Raw genomic sequence first — 15647 nt, 5'->3', positions numbered from 1 at the left:
ATCCATTAACATCTTTAATCCTTTTTTAATTACATGACTTCATAATCTAATCTAATCATTGTCTCTAGGTTATTACGTATCGAAATTGTAATTAATGTGTCATGCTTAGATAAGCCACGTCAGTCACATGATCACAGGAACTCTTCATTGTAAACATACTACACTGGAAGCAAGGTGTGAAAAAAGAACGGAAGATTTCAGTTCTGGCTTTTTTATATCATAGTTTTGAGTAAATGGAAGATTTCATTGAGTGATAGGAGGTGCAATGAATGCTCATGTGCTGTACTACTAGATCAGCAGAACACAAACAGTGTACTAGCAATCAAGCCAAACTTATAGGAGTATGCAGCCATTAGTTGAACAAGACACTTGCTTATTGTAGTACTAGATCAGCAGAACACAAACAGTGTACTAGCAATCAAGCCAAACTTATAGGAGTATGCAGCCATTAGTTGAACAAGACACTTGCTTATTGTAGTACTAGATCAGCAGAACACAAACAGTGTACTAGCAATCAAGCCAAACTTATAGGAGTATGCAGCCATTAGTTGAACAAGACGCTTGCTTATTGTAGTACTAGATCAGCAGAACACAAACAGTGTACTAGCAATCAAGCCAAACTTATAGGAGTATGCAGCCATTAGTTGAACAAGACACTTGCTTATTGTAGTACTAGATCAGCAGAGTACAAAACATGTAAGCAAGACAAACTCATCACCGGAGTGGAACAAGACACTGTATACTGTAATACCAGATCATCATTGTGCATAAAGTGTAAACAAGCCAAATATATCACAGGAGTGGAACAAGACTGTATACTGTAGTACTAGATAGCAAAGTGCAGTCACTGTAAACAAGCCAAATTAAGTTGTTAGAACTGAGCTATGGCTTGAAGGGATTTGAGATATGTATTTCAATAGCTAAGTTTGTTTTTCAGTGAAGGACACTTATTTTCTTTTTTATCTTCTTCATAATCTTCTCATGCTGGCACACTCAAGAATCATTCAAAATTGCAACACTGGAAACATATTTACCTACTGAAATAATTGCCTTTTTTTTAACTTTTTAGCTCTAGGAAAATCCTGCTGCGCCTGGCTGATGCACAAAAACTGTAAGTGACTCACTCTCTGTGTACTGTAGCATACCACCATTTAACTCATTAACCCCCGGAGGGTTTTGTCCTTTTTGCCTGAAATGCGAGTAGTAAAAAACACATTTTGGGGGCAGTTTCTGAATACATCCAAATACATCGACTTTCAACAGATTTTCCATTAGCCTAATGCCTAGTTGTGTTAGAAACATCATTTTCCATTGGTTATCTTGCTCGCACATGAGCAAAAGGGGTAAAAGTTGGAGTTCTCTTTTATTTTTTTATTTCGCTTAACGGGCACATCGTTTTTGTATTGAGACCAGTCTTTATTCCAAATACCCACCTTATCCTACTTTTTGCAAAGGTTCACCTCTCTGTGTGCAGTTCAGACCAGTCTGCCTTAGATCTGAGGCCAAAAAGTCTAAAATCGTGACACAAAATCGGATTCGGACCACTGGGGATTTTTTTTTTTTTTTGTGTGGTATGAAGTCTGTAAGATCATCATGACATTTGCCTAAGAATGATAATGTAGGTAGCATAGTAGATTGCAGACCCTCACACAGATCATGGACCAGCATCACTGAATTGACTCATTGTCTTGGGTCTATTCTAGAACTGAAAATGAAGTTGAGAATTGATTCCATTTGGGAACAAAGAGTATGTTAGAATCAAAGGTGAGTCTTGAAAATATAATCTTCAGTGTACATTCAGTTGATTTTTCAGTAGTTTTTGGGAAGTTAGTGATAGTCAGCAATTTCATGACCTAGAATAGACCCTGACTGACAGGCAAAATCTTAAGATAAACTCCAACATGAATGGTTAACAAAACCACATGGTTGCACAGTTCTTAATCACAAGAAAAATACTTGAGAGTATTCCAAAGAAATAATTGTGATGACATTGTAATATTTGTATATAACAAGTGTGACAAATACATGTATATTTCAGTGTTGATTGATGAATGATTGCCTGCTATGGACAATGGAGAATTGGTTGGAAAACTATACACCTTGATTTTAAGAATGCTTTTCATTTAGTTGACCATAATATACTAACATGGAAGCTTGGAAATTACAAGTGTTCTCACTTATCACTTTCATGGTTCAAATGATACTTATTTGACCGAAGCCAAGAAGTTGTTATTGGTAACTTAAAAGAGACATGTCCACCAACAAAAGACTTCCACAGAGATATATATATTAGGGCCTTATTTATTATTCATGTTGATTTTAAATGACTTACCCCTGTATGCACAACATTCAAAACCTGATATAAGCTGATGATGCAACTTTGTACAAGTCAGATTCTCTTGCAATATTGAGAAGATTTTTTTATATTATTATATCAAGTTGAATATTGGTGCCCATTGAATAACATGTTTGCCAGTGCCTTAAAAACCAAGGCAGTGTTTCTTGGAACTAGGCAGAGATTATCAGTGAACTGTATGTCTTCATTAATCAAACTGATAATGTTGACATAGAAAAACTTCTGGCAGTTCATGTTGACAAGAATCTAGACTGGTGTAAGTAAATGAAATACATTTGTTAAGTTCACTCAGGAATGTATCTTTTACAGATTATAAAATGTTATCTACCCTTCAGCTATTGAAAATTACTTTGCCTGCATTCGTTTTTTTCTCATTTGAACTACGGCTGCACAATTGGGTGAAATGCAGCTGATGGCAATATTGAAAGGACTAGTAAACTTCAAAAAAAGGGTAGCAAGAATTATCCTAAATTTGCCTCTTGATACCCATCCAGAATAATGTTTTAGAAATTGAAAATGGCAGAAATTTGAAAACAGATTAGCATTCTAGAAGTCCATATTATTTTTCAAAGTATGAAGTTTGTTCACAATCATTGCATTAGTGCATACATTTCATTTTAAGTCAGAAAAACTGTACCAAGGATCTAAATTGAGATTGATTACAGTGATCATTGCAAGATACCATTTCCAAAAATAAATACTTTTAAACACTTATTTGCATACTCTGGTGCCAATCTTTTGACTGAACTCCCCAAAACCATTAGACCAGAAGCAAGTCTAAATTTGTTCAAAATTAAATTATATGACAGTTATTTTGACAGGCAGTTTTCATTGTAAATATTGAAATACATGCACTCCAATTTTTTTCAGTTAGTGTATTTCATATACATGATGTGCAATTTTACTTAATTAAGCCTTAGAGATGCAGTGGAATAATTTGTAAGAACTAACCAAGCTACTCTCTTAAAATAAATTATTTATTATTATTTTTATTATTATTAATATTATTATTACTATCTGAAACCTTTCGATGGGAAATTATTTATCTTAGAACAACAATGTTCTATTATCAGTGAATTTTTTATATTTTTTATTTTTTATATTTTGGATTATAAAATAATTTTGATTCATTCTTACTCTGTACATACCATAATAAAACCACATTCCACTATTTGAGAGTACCAGTAATTAAAATTTTAGGAATACATTTTGGAAACATTTATTATCTAATCATCATGTCAACCAGTTCGTGAATAAAAATGGTAGCCTATGTCAAATTCATGGATGCCCATTTTATAACATCTTAATGGTTCAGTGGCCTCATCCAGTGGAATCCAACATTGGACCATGCTGCATATGGGTGCAGGGCACAGAATCACACTGTATTTATAGGAAAATGGAATAAAAGCAATGCTTTGTTAATGCAGTATATCTGCACATTTAATTATTAATTGAACATGTTTATTATAATTTGTATCAGGAATATTATGTAAAATCCAAACTATTTTAGACTCCTGGCACAAATTTGGCTTGTCTACGCTGATTACAGTACATGAAGTACTTTGCTAAACTATTGGGTGAGTGTGTACTGTTATGTAATGCTGAACTTACTGAGATGCCATGTGCCTCCAACTGAGGTAAGTAGGTGCAAGATAAATATCTCATTTTCTTGATGCATTGAAATGGGATGAGAAATGGGCTCATGTTAGAATTAAAATTTTGATTTGCCGCACATTATATGACATTGGATTCTACACTATTCTTATTTCAGTGTGCAGTTTACTGTGATAAATAATTTAAATAAACGTATACCTCTCAGTTGTCAGAAATGACATATTACTAGTTAATGAGCCTCAAATTACAATCATGAATCTATATAGTTGTCATTATCATGTTTTAGATTTTTTAAAAAGTGTATCAGCTTTCCCAAGTGCAATTTATTTTGCTTCCAATCTGGTTACCATGGTAACATATGGTTTTATACATGTTTCTTGCTTCCTTGTATATGTTTAATATTTTGAGTTAAAAAATACTCCGCCAAGACTAAATCAGATATGGTGTATGTACTTGATGATGATGAAATGTAGATGAATTGGCTACACAGGTAGATCTTCATGCATTTTTTATGTTCATGTAATTGGTACATTTGTGAATATGCAGCATGATCAAGTACTTGTTATCAAGGGATGCTAGAAGAGAAATAGATTTGCTCATGTTTAAAGATCTGTTTGTTTTGTCTTATATTGCCATTAGTTTTATGCAGATTAAAGATTTTTTTATTGAACATAAGTAGTCAGGATTTTACATGTTCCCCGTATATCACCACTTGACGAGTTGTATATGCCATGTCTTTAAAATGATTTTCATCCCTGATCTTTACGTCTGTTCTTAACTTACTTACTTACATAGTTACTGACTGACTGACTCACACAGCGGCGTAACAGAAGCATGTAAGACAAATGTGTGCCAACAAAAGTGCACCGACTGCGTGCAATGATAAACGACCTGACAAATATGCGCAAGACAAAAGTGCACATGTATGCAAAGATAAGGTTGAGAGGACAATAAAAAGGTTAACTGAGAAGACAATACAAAGATTGAGTAATCGACAACCTGCCACGCACCAACAACTCAGCTGAAGCCTGGCATCGTTCATTTCAATAGATGGTAGATTATCATCATCCATCAGTATTCAAGCTAATTGAAGACTTTCGTAAAGAACAAGATCACTACGAGTTGAAATTTGAGAGATTTCGTTCGGGCATCAGACAATCAGAGGCATCTAAATCAAAGTACGTTCATCTTAATCGCCGTTTCCAGGCTTTGGTCCCAACATATGGAATAGTACTGTTAGAAGATTACTTGCAAGGAATAGCTCATGACATTAATATCTAACATTTCTACTTATGATTTATACATAAATCAAGCTAGTTTTGCACAATATTCTCCTTTTTTTCAATATTTTAATAAGTCAATAAGAGGTTTATTAACATTTCATAACAAGTGTGTATAGGGCGCCCACCATGTATAGAGTAATAAGCATTCTAAGTAAATAAACCAACATTTTTTTATAGCAAATTTATGTTTTATTTATGTAATTCATTATGTTATAAGAACATTTGTTCACATGCTCTTATGTCTGCGTGCTTATATCCTGCTCGCATTTGTCGCTGCATGCTTTTGACTGCGTACTTATGTTGGCATGCATTTGTCTTTAGCGCTTTTGTCGGATCACACACACACACACCAAGGTGTTTACAATGCATGTTTGTTTGATGTGAAAGTAATTTTACTGTTACCTAAATCAAAGGTCCACTTTTTCTTAAACTCATCACTTTTATTATTAACTTTGGCAGTGTATTTTTCCAACCTTTTGTATGATAAAACACAATTTTTATAATAGGTGACATTTGGGATTTTTGATGCACAGTGTCCTCTGTAGATAATATATTTTACAAGCAAAATTAGGAAGTTAATAAGATCATCAAAGTTGTGATTTCATATAAAGATATCTTTTCATGTAATCTTAAAATTTGGATCATAAGTTTAGATCCAGTTCAGTAACTGAACAGTCGTAGAATAAAGGCTCGCTTTGTTCTACTCCCTCCTTACAGAGGGTGCATTTATCATTATCACTTAATCTTTTTCAAAAACTGGTTGGTAGCAATATTTCTATGTAGAAATCTAAAATTAAAGTTGACCAGTTTTGTGGCAAGTTTAGCCAAACAAAAGAGTTTGTCCATTCTTTAACACCAGTTGCACAACGTAAGCTGCCTAAACCAAGTTTAATATTTAATGTTTGGTCTTTGTATCTTGGTTTTTATCAGATCTTTATAAATAAATTTATTATTTGCTCTTATCACAGGATGTGAAGTTTTGAAAAGTATTACATGAAAACTATTTCCATTGTAAGAAAAACTTAATTTTCTCTTTCCACTTTACTGTTATCTTTGAGACTCAGGGACCACTCTGGTGGCCTAGTGGTTAGTGCGTCTGCCTCGGATGCATGAGGTCATAGGTTCTAACCCTGGCCAAGTCATACCAAAAACTTTAAAAAATGGTACTAACAGCTGCCTCGCTTGGCACTCAGCATTAAGAGGTTAGTGCTGGGACTGGTCAACCTGGTGCCAGGGTAATGTGACTGGATGGGACATGATGCTACATGTCTGCGGCATGATGACATCACTGTAAACTGCCACACTGCAGACATCGTAGTGATATGACTGAAATTGTTTTAAAGCTACATTCAAAATCAAAATCACGCACACACTCACAAACACTATGAGACTGGAAAATGGCTACATAATGTTATGAAATAAATATTTTTGGCTGATTGCCTTTTCCTTACTTGTATGCTGTGAAATTGCTAGTACAATTCTAATTATTGTTATAGTATTGGATGCTATCTTAAATGTTTTGGACTATTAATTTTAACCAGCTCTTTAAATCCTTGGGTATGTAGAATAGGCCAGGTGCACTCACTTGCAAATGGTGACTGATGGAGTGAGTCATGGTAGATCAGTTAGCATGTACTAGACACATGATCTAAAGGGTGTAGGATCGAATTCCACTATTGGATCAGCCTGGGTCAGTTATCATGGTTTGTCCTTGAGTAAGGCACGTTACTCTAATGAGGGATTTTAGCCAGTTCTCTTCCCTTTAAATTGATAGGTGGCAGCATAGGACAAAGTGGTCCAAGATTACTTCCGGTTTACTGCCTGCTTAACAAAGAAGAGACAGAATTTGATAGCATCTTCATCTTGTCTCAATCGTATGGATTGTGGAGGTTAACTTGGTGAAAGAGTGAGTTAATCAATAGGAAAGTAGATATTAGGTATAATCTGTGATGTTTTTATCAAAAATGAAAATCACATTTTCTTATGTCTGCATAAAAAATGGAATATGCATCATTTTCACAAAATTAACTTTGTGATTCTTTTCCTCTAATTATTTTTTCAGCAGGATCATATTCATAAAATTATAATTCACAGACCACTGAGTGATTTGTTGTGAACATTTTTAGATAGTTGGCAGGATAATTTAGTAAAAATTCTAGACTTCCTTTGAAATGATTTTTAGCAGTTTAGTTTAGAAATATATGAGATTCTCGTTATTAAAGTAATATTATATCTGCACTACAGTAAACTATAAATGTTCTCAGGCTGGAGACATATGACAATGTTTTTTTTTCAGAGATGTCTTACTTGACAACTATTTTTACAAGTTGTATAAATGAAAGAAGTTTGCTTGCTATGTTAATTGCTCTTCTCCAGAAGAAAATAATTTTCATTTAAAACAGAGTATTATTATCTTTATTATGAGGACTTTATTTCCTATTTAAAAGAGACAGAGATATGCACAGGTGTGTGCATGTGTGTGATGATAAAGTCAGATCTGCTACAGGTGAAATGTTTCATTTTTATTTTGTTCAGACAAAACCCAAGATAACTACTTGGGGGGGACAAAGGGAGAAAAATTAAGTTGTTTGGTTCTTATTGTGATTTCCATTTTGCAGTGACAGTTACCAATATGTAATGATTTAAAAAATGGCATTTGATTTTATTGTAATAGAACATATAATGTATTATTTTAATTTTTCTGATTACGACACACACACCCCTGTTCATTGCTGTATTAATCCTTTATTTATATGAGGCCTGACTCTGTCCTTTGAGGCAATTATTATAAAGGTAAGTCTGTCTATCTCCCTGTGAATATTTAATTCAAATTTGTTCACCAAATAAATGCTATGTTTAAAACCTTTTGTTTAAAGTTTAAATAAAAAAATATTTGCATAGTTACTGTGCATATATTTACTTGTTTTATGATACGTGAATACAAATAAAAGGCAGTAAGTTGTTCTTTTGTATTTACTTATGAAGTTATTTCTTATATGTACTGAATTATAAATTGAAGCATGTCATTTGCAGCTTTTGTTTAGGAGATTGTCATTAAGCCACACTAATCAGATTTTTGCTAAGTCACACCAATCAAGAGACTTTCAATTAGCGACACAAATGAGGAGATTTTCACCAAGCCACACTAATCAGGAGATTTTCACCAACCCATACTAATCAGTGGATATGAAAATAAAGTTAATGACATTAAGATTTGATATATAATAGGTTGGTGCTAAAGTTTTGAATAGGAGTCCAAACATAGTAAGATATGCTATTTTAATTAACCTGGAAAAGAAGACAAAGGGTAATTTTATTTTCTTGTAGTGCTAATGTAGTATATATTTTGATCACTGAAAAGTGAAATAAGACAGTATTTGTTTTCAGTGATACATATATTGTTATAGTTTTGGCAGTTATTTATCACTGGACTGATCAAGAAATAGATTGTTCAGGCTAATGATAAATTCAGAGGGTAAACAAATATCGGGACCAGGTATTTCTGTGGCTGCACCTATTGGAAAGATAACTGGCAACGAACCATCATTGCATGAGCACTATGTAAACTACTTATGCTGCTTTGTTGCAAAACGCCAAAACGAAACGAAATAATTGATACAGTTTTTGTAAAACCCATGTACTAAAATTATCAGATTCCACATTGTAGGTGATATACAGGTTGAAGTGATTATGCTAGCTTCAGATACCTTAATGTATTTTTGAAAACTTCTAAGCATGAAACTTATGCTTGGAATTTATATTTTAAAAAATGTCCTCAACGTATACAATTTAGAAAGAATAATTTCCAGAAATTATTCCTTTGCACAGATTGAAGCCTTTGAAATTTGTATGGTATTTTTTAAGCATACTTTTGCTACAGTTTATTGCTGCAGTAATTTTGTTCAGTCTTCATAAATTACTTTGAATTGGGATATTTGACTCCCAAACATCAAGTCCATGCTCAGTTTTGACTTGAAAGTTTTGAAAATCTGTGGCCTGAAATTAGAGACAATGCTTGGGGTATACAGGTTATTGAAATTCAGAATGCAAAGTAAGGAACCAGAGGTAAAATAGGTGTCTTGAAAGCTCGTTGATTCTAATGTAATTGCTTGCCTCTCTGAATTTGAGAACTATTGTAATAACCCTGGCACCTATGCTGTAGATTCTGCTTATATTTTCAATGAGACATTGTTTGTAGACCTTAATTTCCCAGCATTCTAAGTGATGGCAGATCTTGGTCTGCAAGTTTTCAGCTTGGTGAGTGGATTAACTGGAGTGTTTGTTAAACAGATTTCCAGACTCTAATGCAAGCCTAGAGTATATATATCCCTTCATTTATTACATTTACATGTGTAAATAAGATTGTTTTGTGTTATCCTTGCAAATGTTTGCAAAATTTGTATTCTTTTTCAAGGATAAATAAAAATGATGCAACTTTGTATCCAGGTCTTAATAATAATGACTGAAATTAAGCATGTCAGACGATATTTTATTTGGAAGTTTTCAGCAATTCTTGATGCCAAGGCAAGCAGAAAGCTGTACAAAATATTTCCTACTGGGTTTGCACCATTGTGATAGCCAACATCTAAAACATGTACACATTAGTCTCATAAAAGTGGGCACAGGGTCTGTGGCACAAAAGTACTCACCCAGCAACCATTTACCATAAGTCACTAGTGCTACCTTCAGTATCCAAACTGAAAGATTAGCTATTTTCAAGTACATGTGATCTCTGACCACTCAGTATTACCATATATACTCACTTATAAGTTGAGTCAAACTGCAGGCAACAAAGATCCCATTCTGCCGTAGCATAATGTTCCTGCAGATCAGGGTCTATGCTGTTTGTTATACTGATTATTCTTTACAAACTGTACAGACCCAGATCTGCCAGTGTATTATGAAATGACAGAGCTGGGTCTTTGCTTTGCAGTTTCTAGTTTGACTCATCTTAACAATGAGTGGATACATCAGTTGAAGAGAATACATTCAAAAAAAATTGTGTCCTATTTACTCTTGTACAAGGTGTACGGATAAGTCGCAATATATGTTCTTCCACCAATCTTATGGGACAAATACCCCAAATTTTTAATGTGTCATTTTCACATCAAATTAGTTATGGCTCAATGGCTTAGTATCCTGATTTCTGTAAAATAATAGTTGGAAGATAACTGACAGTTTACCTTGCAAAATAATGCTCGCCAGATCATTGTGGTCATTTACTGGTAACTTGCATAACAGGATGGACAGATTAGATATTTAAATTATGTTTCTTTTATTATCTGGATAATAATTAACATAAATCTACTACATAATGAATAAAAGCATCATCAGCATCAGCATCTGTATGGTTAAGATGTATATAAAATGTGTCCATTTATCATGTACTTGTAATTGGCATTCAAACTTTATTATGGTAGATAATATAACTCATGTAACAAGGACGGACAAACAAAACTATTTCTCTATTTAAAGTTAATAAAATATTTTAGAGCCAGCAATTAACAGGTATGGTGCTGGAAGTAGCTACAATACATCTGTTAATAATATTTTGTATTCAGCTTCTTTGTTGTCCTTAATTTGCAAACTTTTATGACAAATTTGGCTGCCAATGTTAAGTCTGATGTAATCTAAAAACAATTATTTATGTACAATGTATTAATTATTTAGTTTGTTGGGTCTGTAATGTATTAGTATATGTACTCTCAATAGTTGATAATGTCCCACATTTATATTGTCTTGCATTATTTCCATTTGCAATGTATAGTATTGATTCTTTATGTACCTCTTGGTTTTATTAATGCTTTGTGGCATGCCAACTTGAACTCAGCACTTGATGTCAAAGGAAACATTGTGATCCTTACTGTTGATCCGCTGTTGCTATAAAGTATTTTGACAGTACTCAGATGAAATTCTTTCAAAATCTGATTTTAAGCAAAGCAATGTTATATTGTGTAACATTTCTAGACAATAGACAAGAATTGTGTTACTATGACTGCCAGTTCTGTTCCATAAATGTTAAATGAAATGCACATATGCCAGTTAGAAGTAATAAAATGATAAAGAATCATTTAATTGGAAATGCATTATTTATTTCAGTTTAGTACATAAAAAGTAAATGTACATGCTGTCTTTTCAAATAACAATACACAAGAACTGCTAAACAGTAACTAAGTTTTATGACTGCCATGATTCCAGTTCCATCAATGTTTATGTGATTTGCATACAGGTTGGTCAGTAATAAAACTATGATTATACTGCAGAAACACCTGATGTGAATATTAACACATTAGCCCCTGGAGGAAAATTTTGTAGTTTTCATCTGAAATTTGAGTAGGAAACACATTTTGAAAGCTATTTCTGAATACATCCTAAAACATCAACTTCCAGGTGATCTTCCAATAACATAATGCTAGTTGTATTAGAAACATTGTTTTTCTTTGGCTATTTGGCTCGGGCATGTGCAGAACAATAAAAGTGGGGAGTTCTTTTTTTTTTATTTTTTTTTTTTTTTTTTTGCTTAACGGACCCATTATTTTCATATTGAGACCACTCTTTATTCCAATTGCCCATCTTATCCTACTTTTTGCAAAGGTTCATCTGTCTGTTTGCAGTTCATACCAGTCTGCCTTAGATCTGAGACAGAAAAGTCTAAAATCCAAACACAAAATCGGATTCCAACCACAAGCGAATTTCAGGTAGAAAAAAAATCGGGTCCAAAAAATGAGGTTTTTCTCTCTGTATTTTGTAGTGCAACGAGAAATTCCCGATTATTTGGTATCATTGTAGAGTCACATGTTATGGACATCCTAAGCAACCATCAGCTGTAAGCAACCTCTGATTGTTAAATAATAGTTCATTGTTAAATGGTGGTTCTTGACAACAGGATATAGCAAGTGTGCCATGTACAAACAGAATGTCATGTGCAACTATGTTTTCGGTTAAAATAGAACCCAAAATTTTACCTGCATAACTGTGAAAGTGGATGGACACTGTCAATTTGTCAGTAAGTTTGTAGATTTGTCAGATGTTGAATATATAACGGTAATTCATTTGTCTTTATTTCAGACACAATATAACATGACTCCACAATGCACATCTTACTATTGAATTACTGAAAGTATTATTTCAGGGCAAGTCATTGATCATCATGTAACCGGTTGGACAGTTGCATGACATGTAACAGTGGGGTGATAAAAACTTAAATGTGTCAACATTACTTTTTCAACCAGCAAGACAATTTTTACAGGCTAGAAATCAGAATACACAAGTTTGTACCAGACATCCATAATTTTATGTACTTGCAATGACAGAACAAGATATTTAATTTTTTTATGTAGATGAGCACTGTCCTGTTTTGATCTTTCTGGAATGTAATGTTGTTGGAAATTACAGATTAAATTAATAATTAACAAACACATATTTTATTTCAAAACATCTTTATTTTCACAGTGGCACATGAACGTATATTTTAAAGTACTATTTAGGAACAATTTAAGTTTGAAATGCTGTTTACTGAGCCTTATTTCAACAAACTCTCACATCTGACCATAGACTACACACAGCCGAAAAGCAAAATTTCCAAAAATGTTTTTTTTTATGCTATGACCAGTTGGTCAGTTGTACTAATGAGTACCTTTTTGAGATGACCTCCACTGCTTTGCGCCAAAGTCAAGCACCAGACTACACTGGCTGGGAAAAAGTTATGCCCGGAATATTATTTTTGAATCCATGGGCATTAATGCTAAGTGACTTTCATGTATCCAAACTGTCTTCATGAATATGTTGAGATCATGTCTCTACCAGGACTGATTCAGCTCAGCTGTATGTGGAAGTCCAATCTTAATAACATGAATATAATTTGTGGAATAATTAGAAACTTTTAGATAAACTGGTCAGTCCATATTTGCACTTCACCTTGCTGAAGTTTTGTGATACATACACTGGTCATTGTTTTGTCAAAATTTAAGTTGATGCTTTGGTTAATATGTGGATAATTTTACCAAGTAATCAAAATTAATGTGAGAAAAAATATTTTCAGATTAATATAAAATGACCTTACTTTTCCTTTCAATATCCTTTATGACTGTTCTGGCATGCAAATGGATAGTTCACATTGTAATCATTTTGTGTTCCAATGGTCATGTTAACATTAAAAATGTTGTGCAAACCTAACAGCCTTAGCCTGGGTCACAAGTTGGAAACTCTTAAGGTTCTGCCCCCCCCCCCCCAACCTCCCCCAAGAGATTGTGTACATTTGATTAGCACATTTATCCATGCAACTGACATTGGCTCAAGGGTCCATCCTTACTCCTATGGGTTTCAGCCTTGGGGTAGCTTTGAAACTATTGTCATCCCCACCATATTGCAATGTACATATACATCAGATTTTAAAACTGTGTCCTGGTCTCCCAACTTGCATAAAATGGAATCCCAGCTCACAAAATAGAAGACAAACTCGAAAAATTAGGAATATATGTACTATGAATAAATATGTAAGACAGTATTGTATTATAATTCAGATGTCATTTTGTTACAGCAAGGACAGTATGTATAATTTCACAGTATCCAGCTTAAAGACATTTAAAAGTGATACATGTAGAGGTTGAATTATTTTAAAGTTAAATTATTGTAATCATTTCCTTTTCATTGCGTATATGTATATGGTAACAGGTATGAAGAATAATATGTACCATTCTTTACTTGCCTACAGGTCAAGTCAACATGCAAAATAACATAAACCCCGACCTGTTGTTGCATAATGGATTGACAGATGAGGGTTTGTGGTTTGTGTTGTTTGTTCTACTGATTACTCACAACAAACTGCATAGACCAAGATCAGCTGGTGCTTTATACAGTAGCAGATCTAGGTCTGTGCAGTATACAGTTGGACTTGACTTAAAAGCGAGTATGTATGGTAGTAACAGTACAGACCAGATAAGTAGATCACAAATATATAAGCACTCTAATGTTCCAAAATTCAGCAAAGCTATCACCTGATATGAATCATAATTATTTCATTTTATGATCATTGTTCATGATAATGTGATAACATTCAGCATGGAGAATGATAATGTCAAGTAATAAAGTTACATATCAGAAAGGTAACAACAAAATAATCAATGCTCAGGAGTTGGCATTGTAGTTGTGTTGTTTATTCACAGATCTATGAAAGAGGTATGTAACTGTATCCTTAAGGCTGCTGAGAGGTGACCAACACAAAGATTAATCCCAGTTTACATACTAAACTTTGTTTTGTATTACTATATATACTGGCACACAAGTCAACTGCAAATACGCTAGACATTGTTATGTTGTTATATAATATATCAACAGACCAGGGTCTGTATTTTAGTTTGGCTGATTACTCCTAACAAACTACATGTACATATACCCAGATCTGCAGGTTCATTATGCAGTTGCAGGTCTGAGACTGTGTAGTGTGCAGTGGAACTCTGTTCACAAGCAAATATATATGATCATGAATAATTTCCCTTGATCAGAGCATAAATATCTTGATCATATGATCAACATTAGTCACTGATGAAGGCAGTGTGACATTGCAGAACATTAGAACTCTTAAGATATTTTTGCTCTGAGCAAGGGAAATAACTAATGATTACAAGTATATATAGTTCTGCATATGCTATGAATGATGTGGTTACCCTATTGGTGGATCTCGTGAGGTTATTTACTCTGTTCTGTAGATGTATGATATCAAGGCAGGATGGGAGTTGGTTGGGTATCGACAGTAGTCAGTTACAATTTGCATTGAAATGAATGACAAAATAACTTATTCAATATTTTAATCAGTAATTTAAAAATAATTAAGATAAAAATTGATAATGTGAAAGCATATGCCCACTGATGACAAGCTGTAAAGGTAGGTATCCATGATCTTGAACCTTGCATTATGTTACATGAGTAGGTCTAAGGTTCCCTATTTCAGAATTTTCCCTATTTCAGTTCTTTTTTCTTTCTTTCTTTTCCTGTTACATGAAAAAGGGGGTAGAGTGGTCACTTTTACGGATCACATCACACCTTTTTCTGTACGAGTTTAATTGTCCCTTTGACCAGTGTGGGTATGTGAGAAAACTTGACCATAACTTCCCATGGGTTGGTGGTTCTTCCCAGGTCTTTGTGACTTCTTCATCCAGTGAATATACATTCCACTGCATACAACTTATCATGTGCTAAAAATAAAATAGCGTTAAACCACACAAAACCAAACTTATAATAAAGGTCACTCAACCCGTCAAAAATGAAATGTATCTTGCTGTGCAAGAACAATGGGCATCATTCACATTTTGTGGTTGAATGTCCAGATTGATGGCCTTTTGTTTCTCACTGTTTTTACAACTCCTGCAGAACTTGGACAATAATAATAATAATAA

At 33.6% G+C, this 15647-nt stretch overlaps 1 protein-coding gene across 3 annotated transcripts in view; it reads left to right on the top strand.

The window, feature by feature from the left end:
* The window catches only part of LOC149795383 (alpha-1,6-mannosyl-glycoprotein 2-beta-N-acetylglucosaminyltransferase-like), a 158803-nt gene that overhangs the window by 35154 nt on the left and 108002 nt on the right, over positions 1-15647 (top strand). For 2 of the 3 annotated variants that reach the window (XM_089965167.1, XM_089965168.1), the window contains exon 3: positions 1070-1111. The exons of the other annotated variant lie outside the window; for it this stretch is intronic. The gene's annotated coding sequence lies outside the window, so the exon portion shown is untranslated. The remainder of the gene's footprint in view (positions 1-1069; positions 1112-15647) is intronic. 3 annotated transcript variants of the gene reach the window in all.

This window comes from Sinohyriopsis cumingii, chromosome 7 (genome assembly GCF_028554795.1).
Source record: "Sinohyriopsis cumingii isolate HCF-2022 chromosome 7, ASM2855479v2, whole genome shotgun sequence".
NCBI classification, from domain to species: Eukaryota; Metazoa; Mollusca; class Bivalvia; order Unionida; family Unionidae; genus Sinohyriopsis; species Sinohyriopsis cumingii.
Note: the sequence above shows the minus strand (reverse complement) of the source record. Positions and strands in the feature narration are given on the sequence as shown.